Consider the following 11,214-nt stretch of genomic DNA (forward strand, 5'->3'; position numbering starts at 1 on the left):
GATGGGATTATTTAAGTATTCTATTTCCTCTTTTGTTAATCTGAGAAATTTGTAGTTTTGTAAATATTCATCCATTTCACTTAGATTGTCAGATGCATTGGCATATAATTTGGCAAAATAGCTCCTAGTGCTTGCTTTAATTTCTTCTTCATTAATGGTGAATTCATTCTTTTAATTTTCGATACTGATTATTTGGTTTTCTTCTTTCCTTTTTTTAATCAAATTAACAATTTCTGTCTATTTCATTTGTTTTTCATAAAACCAATTCTTAGTCTTAATTATTACTTCAATGGTTCTCTTTAAATTTTATTAATTTCTTCTCTGATTTTTAGGGTTTCCAATTTAGTCTTTAATTGAAGATTTTTAATTTGTTTTTTTTCTAGTATTTTTAGTTGCATGTCCAATTCACTGAGCTGCATTTTCCCTATTTTATTGATGTAAGTCTTTAGAGATATACCTTTTCCCATAAATACTGCTTTGGCTGTATCCCATAAATTTTGATATATTGTCTCCTCACTGTCATTCTCATTAACGAAATTATTGTTTCTATAGTTTTTTCTCTTATCCACCCATTTTTAATTTTTTCCAGTCAATAAGCATTTATTAAGTATCAACTATGTACTAGGTATTTTATTAAGTGCTAGGGTTACAAGGAAAAGCAAAAAAACAGTCATTGCTCTCAAGGAATTAATAGTCTAAACCAGTGATGGGCAAACTATTCCCCGTGGGCCAGATGCAGGCCATAGTTTGCCCATTACTGCCATAAGCAATTCCCTAATCACTATACCCCCATATCCAGATATAGTGATTAGGAAATTGCTTAAGGCAGTGATGGGCAAACTATGGCTGCATCTGGCCTGCAAGGAATAGTTTGCCCATCAGTGGTCTAAAAGACCCCTTTTTTAGCATTAGGTTATTTAGTTTCTACTTAATTTTTATTTATTTTTCCATGGAGCCTTATTGATTATAATATTTATTGTTTTGTGATTTGAAAAGGATGCATTAATTATTTCTGCATTTCTGCACTTGATTATGAGGTTTTTATGCCCTAATATAGCATTAGTCAACCTTTTCTGAGTTCAAGTGCCCAGAGGGTAAATTCAAGCTATCTGTAAGCCCCCTCATTACTGGAGAGAACTGAAGGAGGAAGCGCTTGGTTTGGGTGGCTGGACAGAAGGATAGGACATGCAAAAAATGTCCTTGGGTGCTGGGAGGAGAGGGAACCGAGCAGCTCCCCAAGTACCAGCTCTACATACATGTTACATCTTTGCCAATGCTGCCCTAATACATGGTTGATTTTTGTTAAGGAGCCACGTACTGGTGAAAATAAGGTATATTCCTTTCTATTTCCACAAAATTTTCTCTGGAAATCTATTAGTTCCAACTTTTCTATAATTTCATTCATTTTCTTAAACTCTTTCTTAGTTATTTTTTGGTTTGATTTATCTAGATCTGAAAGGGGAAAGTTGAGGTCCCCCACTAGTATAGTTTTACTCTCTATTCCCTCCTAAAGCTCATTTAATTTTTCCTGTAAAATTTTTGAGGCTATACCATTTGGTGCATATATGTTTAGTATTGATATTACTTCATTGTTTATAGAACTTGTTAGCAAGATGTAATTTCCTTCCTTATCTCCTTTAATCAAATCTGCTTTTGCTTTAGCTTTATCATGATTGCTATTCCTCCTTTTTTAACTTCAGATGATGCACAATAAATTCAGCTCTAGTCCCTTACCTTTATTCTGTGTGTGTCTCCCTGCCTCATATGTGTTTCTTGTAAACAGCATATAGTAGGATTATAGTGTTTAATCCACTCTATTATCTACTTCTATTTTATGAGTGAGTTAAATCTCATTCACATTCACAGTTATGATTCCCCTCCATCATATTTTCTGTTTTGGATCCTGCTGTTTTTCCTTTCACTCTGTCCCTCTTTAGGGGTGTTTTGCTTTTAATCACTCTCCCCTCCCTTACTATATGATTGTTATTCCCACTCTGAGCTGGTTATGATGAGAGTAAAGTTTAAGCATTGCCTATCACCACTCTCATCCTCCTCTCCACTGTAATAGTTTTTCATGCCTCTATAGGTGAGACATTTTACCCCATTTCACCTCTATCTTCCCTTTTCTCTCAGTACAATCCTTTTCTTCACACTTTGATTTCTTTTGCATACCATGTCATCCTATTCAGCTTACTTCTACACTCTCTATCTATGTACACTCCTTCTAAATGCTCTACTATTGATAAAAAAAATTTTTTTAAGAATTACAAATATCCTCTTTCCACATAGGAATACATACAATTTGACCTTATTGAGTCCTTTAAATTTTCTCTTTCTTATTTACCTTTTCATGCACCTCTTGGGGTCTTGTGTTTGGACATAACATTTTATATTTAGGTCTGGACTTTTCATCAGGAATGCTTGGAAATCTTCTATTTTATTAAATGAACATTTTTCCCCCCTGAAAGAATATATTTAGTTTTGCTGGATAGGTGATTATGGATTGTAAAGTTAGATCTTTCACCTTCTGGAATATCACATTCCATGCCTTTTAGTTCTTTAATGTGGAGGTTGCTATACCCTGTGTAATCCAGAATATAACTCCATGGTATTTAAATTGTTTCCTTCTGACACTGTGTGGTATTTTCTCCTTGGGTTGTAGGGACTCATGATTTATATTCCTGGGAGTTGACACTGGGGATTTCTTTTTGGTGGCAATCTGTGGATTCTTTCAATTTGTATTTTATTCTCTCCTTCAAGAATCTTAGGGCAGTTTTCTTTGAATTATGATGTCCAGGTTTTTGGTTTTGTTTTTATCATTGCTTTAAGGTAGTCCAATAATTCTTAAATTATCTCTCCTGGATCTATTTTCCAGGTTAACTGTTTTTTTCAATGAGATATTTCATGTTTTCTTCTGATTTTTTTCTTTTGATTTTATTTCATTGTTTCTTGATGTCTCATGAAATCATTAGCTTCTACTTGCCCACTTCAAATTTTTAAGAAATAATTTTCTTCCATGAGTTTTTGAGCCTCCTTTTTCATTTCATTTCTTCTTGCATTGCTTTCATTTCTCTTTCCCATTTTCCCTTTTCTCTTAATTGATTTTTAAAATACTTTTTGAGCTCTTCCAGAATCTGAGACCAGTTTGAAGCTTTATGTGCCTTTGCAACTTTGCTTTTGCTTTTCCCTTTTGTGTCTGTGTCTTGCTCTTTGTTGCCATGAAAATTTTTTATGGTTTGGTTTTTTTAATGTTTGCTCATTTTCCCAGTCTTTTTCTTGATTTTACTCTTTTTTATCTCATAGGTATGTTCTTCTCTCATAGGGGAGAGAGCACTCTTAAATTTTAGTTCTTCTTTTATTCTAACCTTAACTTTATTTCTGGGTTTCTGTAAGTTTCAGTTCTTCCAAGGTGATATGATGACCTGTGGCCTGGAAACTCTGAAAGCCACCACCCACTGCTGACTCAATCATCCCTTGAGAGTGCTGAGCCTGCAGAGCTCAGAGCACTATGAGCTATCCTAAGCTGGGGCTCAAAGTCTATCCTGAGGCTTTGGTAGCAGCTTTTGATCTCACTTTAGGCTTGTGATCAGGTCAGCAACACTAAGGACTGCCTTGCCCTGGGGCTTATAACTCTGTCTTGAGCTTTGGTAGGGGCTACCTTGGTCTGGATCCCACAGGCCAACTACCTGGGGGTTGTCTTGCACTGGGGATCAGAGCTTAGCCCTGGGCTTAAACAGACCAGGAATGCTATGCAAACTGCCTCAAGCTGGGATTCAAGTCTTCACTACAAGCGCTGGCTGGGGCTCCTGTGTAAGTCCTAGCCTAACACAGACCAGGCATGCATAGGTTCATGCCATAGGTTTACCATCATGGCTCTAGGATTAGAGGTGAATTTAGAGTCAACTACCTACTAGATCTCTAGGTAGGGGGAGAGACTTTTTCACCAAAAAATGTGCATAGAAGATAATATACATGAACCAAATCAGTGAAGCGAGAATGAAGGAGAAAATGCTATTTGGTAAAAAGAAATCTTTGCATCAAATATCTTTTGATAAATAAGTAAAGCCTAGTGTAAAGTAAATCCTTTAAGACATTTAAGACCAAGAGCTATTCTCCAATAAATAAATGGTCAAAAGGTATGAGCAATTTAAAAAATAGAAATGCAAGCTATTGACAGTCATTTTTTGGTTTTTTGTGTTTAATGATACTTAAAATTTTTTAAATTATTTTTGGCAACTTAACAAATACCAAATAATTTATGTATTTCCATATATGTAGTAAAAGAGAAAAAGAACATGGAACTATGAATTGGAATTAGATATAGCTCCCTATTCTTTTAAAATAGATTCTTCATCTTATACTTTCAAAACTATCCAATTTTCTGTAATTAATCTGTTTTTTCTTCTTTCTGTTTTCTTCTGTGCCTTAAAAAATTTCTACAATGATGCTCTTTTAATTCCTTTCCTTTTCCTTTTATGGGTTATTTTATTTGAATTCTTTCCTTTCTACCTTCTTCCTAATAGAAAAGAGACTCAGCAACCCTTGTAACAATTATGCATAGTGAAACAAAACAAATCAGTTAATTAATCTTCATTAAAAATGTCGTTAGTTGTGTTATTCCACATCTTGAGGTCATCATCTTTCTTTTAGGAGGATAGCATGCTTCATCCTCAGTCTTTTGAATTTATTATTGATTATCTTATTGGTCAGAGTTTTTAAGTCTTTCAAAGTTGTTTTTCTTTATCATATTATTCTTATTGTACAAATTGTTTTACTTCTTCCATTCATACCACTCTGCTCTGAATCAGTTCATACAAGTCTTCCCATCTTATTCAAAAAGTATCTTTCATCATTTCTTATAGTGCAAAAATATTATTTTAAATTCTTAAATCATAATTTGTTCACTCATCCTTTCATTGGTGAGCACTCCCCTTGCTTCCAGTTCTTTGGTACAATAAAAATTAATATGAAATTTTTGTGTCCATGGATTCTTTCCTTATTTTATCTCTGTAGGATATAAGTTTAATAGTTCATTTCCCTTATTAGTAGTAATTTGGACTATTTTATAATTGTAACTTACTTTTCTTCTTCTGAGATCTTCTCATTTCTTATACTATGACCATTTATCTATTGGAGACAAAAAGAGCTACTTTACATTTGTTTGTACATCTGCATCTCTTTCTCTGATTCCTTTGGAGTATTAGTGCTAGGTAAAAGGTTTTAGTTACAGATTAGTGACTTTTTGAGCAGTTACAAATTACTTTCCAAAATGACTAGATCAATTAATTCACAATTCTACCAATAGTAAATTAGTATGCCTGCTTTCCTCAAGTACTTTTAACAATTGTTATTCTCATTTTTTGTCATCAGTGTGGGTTGAATTGGTGTGAGGTTAAACCCTGAAGTTGCTTTTATTTACATTTCTCTGATTTATAATAATTTGAAACATTTTTTCAATTGTTAATAGTTGGAATTCTTCCCTTAATAACTTTATTTATTTATTTAACATGCATATCTTTTGACCATTTATCAATTGGCGACAGCCTTTTATTCTTACAAATTTGAATCAGTTCCTTATTTATCTTGGAATAAGGTCCAACATTGGGCCATATTCAAAACCTGCCAAACTCCTTTCCATTTTTCTCAGAAATTGTTGTTAAAAAAATTATTTACCAAGTAACTTGGCTTTCTAAAATATTATGCTATTGTACTGCTTTCCTTCAATGAGTTGTGATATCTAGTCTGTTCCACAGATCAACACCTTTATTCTCTACCCACTATCAAATCCTTTTACTGATTGCTGCTTTTTAGTATAGTTTGAAATTGGTAGTGCTAGGCTTTATTACTTCTCATTCCTTTTCCTTATTTCCCTTGAGATTCTTAATCTTTTATTCCTCTAGTTCAGGGATAAGCATTCTGTGGACTCAGGGCAAAATCCATCTCACCTATTTTTGTGGAACTAAGAATGGTTTTATAATAAAACTTCATTTTAAACTGTAAAAAGCATTCTTAGCTTGCTGGCCATACAAAACTATGAAGCTGGTTAGATCTGTCTGGCAGATAGTTTGCCAATTTCTGTTCTAGAGTAATTTCATTATCTTTTTGGTTTCATAAAGTAATATTTTGTTAATTTGATTCTTATGTCACTGAATGAATAAATTATTTATATGATATCATTTTTTATTATATCGAGTCACCATACTCATGAACCATTAATATTTCTCCAAGTATATGGGTCTGTTTATTTTTTTCTAAAAGATGTTTTGTAGGGGCAACTGGGATCAAATCTGGTTTCAGACATTTCCTGGGCAAGTCACATAACGCCAATTGCCTAGCCCTTACTGCTCTTCTGCCTTGGAACCAATACTTAGTATCAATTCTAAGACAAAAGGGAAGGGTTTTTTTAAAATAAAATAAAATAAAGAATGTTTCCTAGTTATATTCATATCATTTTAATGTATATTTTAGTAGCTAGAATCACAAATATTTTATATATTCTATAATAGTTTTGCATAGAAGTTCTTTTATATTGAGATTTATAGAAATATAAAGAAATTATATTAATTTCTTTGGTAGCCCAGTGATACAGGGGATAGAGCAATGGGCCTGGAGTCAGAGAGACATGAGTTCAATTTTAGGAAAATGAGAATCTCTGAACCCCTAACTCTTTTTAAATAATAACCTGATTATCACAATTAATCAATAGAAATCCAGTAATTACATTTTATAAGAGAAAAGTTTAAACTACACAACTTCCTACTTTCTTCTTTCTTCATAAACTCCTTTTGCAATAGGGTATGGCTCATAAAGTAAGGGAGAAAACTTATCAGCCATATAAGGCATGTTCGGAAGAGTGGCGGGGGCTTTGGAAACGTGCTGACCCCTTTACTGAGGGACATGGCTAGTATATGAGTCTGAAGCCCATCCCAACCAACCAAGGCTCAATAAGAAGCTGAGATACCTCTTCAAGAAGATTGCTTCCAATCATTGCTAGAAAATATATCTCCTGCCAATTGTCTCTATTTGTGATCACTCTCCCATTTAGAGCTGGGATTAATGGTTGACTTATTGTGGTGGAATCTTGAATGATGTATTTTAGGATATAAAAAGGGGAGAAAACTGTCATTCAATTGTCTTAGGTTGAGAGGAAAACCTAATGACACAGCTTTGTTGAAAGACATATATCTCTCTCAATAAGCCTGAATTGGCTTGGAGCTTTACTTCTTTGTTTTATTTCAGATTGACTGAAAAATATTTGTCACAAATTTTTAGCCTCAGACACTTCCTAGCTGTGTGATCTTGAGCAAATCACTTAACCTTTGTCTGCTGCAGTTTTCTCATCTGTAAAATGGAGTTAATAATAGTATCTACTTCCCAGGGTTGTTGTGAGAACCAAAAGAGATCACTGTGAAGGGCTTAGCACAATGTCTGGCACATAGTCAGTGCTATATTAATGTTGACTACAATAATTATTGTTTTATTTTTCACAACTTTGCTGAAGTCATTTTTTTCAATTCAGTTTTAGTCAGCTTTTTGAGGAGTTCTCTCGGTAGACCGTAATATCATTTGTGGAAAATGTTATTTCTGTTTTCTCTTTGCTTAAGTATTTTCTTCTTCTTGACTTATTATTATAGCTATTATAGATTTCTAGTCTTACATCAAGTAATAATGATGATAATGAATATCTTTTTGTTATATCTGATTTTATTGGAAAGACTTCTATGTTTCTCCATTATGTAAAATGTTAACTGTGTGCTTTGGATAAATATTACTTATCATATTAAGGATTCTATTATTCCTCTTCGTGGGATTTTTATCACACATGGGTATTCTTTTTTTTCTGAAGGTCTTGAAATTGTGAATTTCTGGTTCTGGTTCTTCTTCCTCCTTCCAGCTTCCTCTTCTTCCACTACCTCCTGTTCCTCCTCCTAAATTACCTCATGAGTTTCTTTCACTCTGTAGCATTTCTTCATTGTGTTTGGAATTTTTTCTTATGTTATTCATTTATCAACAACCTCAGTTTATAGATTGAGACTTTGTGCTTAGATCAAACTCCACATTTTTTATCACATTTTTTAGAGTTTTACTGGAGTGTTTATGAGGAATCTGATCCCCTAGGTCCATGGTGGTGAACCTATGGCATGCACACCAGAGGGGCATTCAGAGTCCTCTCTGTGGGCACGTGCACCATCACCCCAGCACAGAGTTCACCAGAGTTTATTACTAGAAAGCTAAAGGGATGCAGGCCTGGGCTGCTCCCCTTCCCCTCCCCTAAAGACATTTCTCACATCACACACCCCTAGAGGTTTGCCATCACTGCCCTAGGTCCTACCAAACTACCCATTTTCCCATAACTACCAAACTTATATTCAATTTTATTCCAAATAACTAATAAAAATATAAATTAACTTAATTCAGGTTTTATGAATTATTGAATTGACAAAGATTGTGTAAAACTGAACTTATTTTAGGACTACCATGAGAAAGCAGACATGGCATAAAGCTGGTAGAGCTAAGAATTGACCTATTTGGGAAAACAATTTGGAGTTTAAAATAGTTTACAAAAATATTTATAATTTTTGTCTCTATGAACTCAGTATTATCTCTATACCTCCAAGGAAGCTAAAGGTTCCATATATATCAAAATATAAATAGCAGCTTTCTTTTTGCTAGCTGTAAACTATATATACTCACTGATCATTTATAGAAAAGCTGAACAAATTATGTTATATGAATGTAATATACTATTATTATTCTCTAAGAAACAGCAAATAGGTGGAATTCAGAACTATTTGGGAAGTCTAGTATAAACAAATGCAAAAGGAAGTGAGCAGAAAAAGGAGATCAATATACTATATGCAGTAACTACAATAATGGAAATGAACACTGAAGTGGAGATGAACTCTAAATAACTATTAGAAACCAGCATTGGTTAGAGAGGAAATTATGAATTTGGACATCCTTGCATTCAATGATGAGGGGTATTAATTCTATTATCTACACTGTCAGACAAACTTGTCCTATTAGTACGATGAAAGCTGTATAGCACACAAAGATAGCTAGCTCTGAAAATAGAGGGAAAAAATAAACATGGGCTTTCTATTAAGGGCTCCCAAGTAAACATTTATATGTATATATATAGAGAAATATATAGAAAAATTTATGTGTATTCTGATTACTAAATACCCTGCTAAGTCTAAGAGATTTTATAACTGGTAATTTGAATATTATGCTTTATTTCCTCAACCAAAACTAACAAAAATTCCATAGAAAAAATGTTTTTCTATCAAGGGGTAGTAAGTCAAAGGCAAAAATGATTCACTTGCTACAATTTTTTTTTTCTTAAGCTCCTTACTTTCTGTCTTAGAATCAATATTAAGTATCAGTTACAAGGCAGAAGAGTGGTAAGGGTTAAGCCAGTGATGGTGAACCTTTTAGAGACAGAGTACCTGGCCCTGCTCCCACCCCGCCCCCCAGATTGAGTGCCCTGCTGTGCCCCACCTCCAGCCCCACCTACACCAGGCAGAAAGGAAGAAAGTGCTCCCATTGGCTGCTGGGCAGAGAGGCTGGAAAAGTGAGCAATGTCCTCAGGTGCAAGGAGAGGGGGAGGGGAACAGCTCCATACAGAGTACCTCTAGCTTTCTAATAATGAGTTCTTGAGGGTGACTACAGGCATGCCCACAGTGGGTGCCCTTTTTGGCACGTGCATCATAGGTTCACCATCACTGGGCTAGGCAACTGGGGCTAAGTAACTTACCAGGGATATTCAGTTAGGAAGTGTGTGAGACCAGATTTGAATGTAGGACCAGGTCTGGCTTTCTATCCACTGAGCTTTTTCCCTATCCTTCACTTGCTATAATTAAAAACAAAATATTTTAAATGTAAGATAAAATATATTCAATTTGTTATCCTTTAAATATCAAGAACACAGAACTTTATTCAGTAAATCTAATAGATAATGAAAATATCATTTAATTAAATGATATGGCTAATTTTAGAACAGAGAGAGGCCAAAGTGAGAGAGGGTAAAAGATACATGTCCACCCAGAGTAGTACAAGGTCCTTGGACCTATGATCTATTCTAGAAGTTTCTCCCCAAACCCCAAACAACCTTGTTCCATTATTGTAATTCAGGACTGAACTAAAGAACATAAGAGCATACTCTGTACACCTGAGATTGTTTTCTTTTACTAAAGAAACTCTTTATTTTTATTTTTCTCCATAGATCTTGCAAGATAACCATATAGTATGAATAAAGATTACACAAGGGATCTCAAGAAACATTTTAATTTTATCATCATGCAAGAATTTCTTGAAAACAAAACAAATTTTAGGCAAAAGATATAAGGTATATATATATGTGTGTATATGTATAATGTGTATATATAATAATATATGTATGCATATATATGTGTGTATATATATGTATATGTATAAAAATAAATTATATACGGGGAGGTAAACCTCCCTCCTCTCACGTGCAGTGAGCTTTTCTGCCTTGAAGATTATTGTAAACTGAGGATCAGACCTGGATCATTTAAACCTGAATGTGATTGCCAGCATTGGTGTGAAATTGGTCAACTCTCCACATGTTATTTATAATAGTACTGCTGATTTGGGAGTGACCTTACTTCTGGCATCAGTCCAAAGAATATTAAAAGATGTATAAAAATGACCTTTTGAGCCACTTAATTGTATGTTTATAACTATAGTCTATTTGTGGAGGGAAAAATGATTCAAACTTATATTTGAAAAATGCAAGTCTTTTTTTCTTATGAAAGTTATGGAAACTTTCTCAGAACAGCGTTTAAGTGAGCAAATTAAAATACCTAAGATGACAAAGGAAGCCAATTCTACTGAAACATAGTTACCAAAAAATTTTAAAAACAAGTTCCAGGGAGTGGAGTCACAATGGAGGAAAAGGTACATAGGTCTGTCTGATCTCTACCAAACTATCCTCCAAACAACTTTGATATAAGAGTGGCAGAACCCACAAAATGAGGGGATGAAACAATTTTTCAGGCCAAGATAACTTAAAAGTTGACAGGACACTGGAGTAAAAGTGGAGCACAGACCAGCACACTAAAACAGGCACTATTTTGGCAAGCCAGCACTAACTTTGAAGGCCGTTTAATGAGAATCAGTAGCTTCCAGAGCTCTTAGCCACAGTTTGGCTGGTTTCAGACAACTGGTCAATAGGAGATGGCCGGGGTC

The sequence above is a fragment of the Gracilinanus agilis genome, chromosome 1 (genome assembly GCF_016433145.1).
Source record: "Gracilinanus agilis isolate LMUSP501 chromosome 1, AgileGrace, whole genome shotgun sequence".
Classification (NCBI taxonomy): Eukaryota; Metazoa; Chordata; class Mammalia; order Didelphimorphia; family Didelphidae; genus Gracilinanus; species Gracilinanus agilis.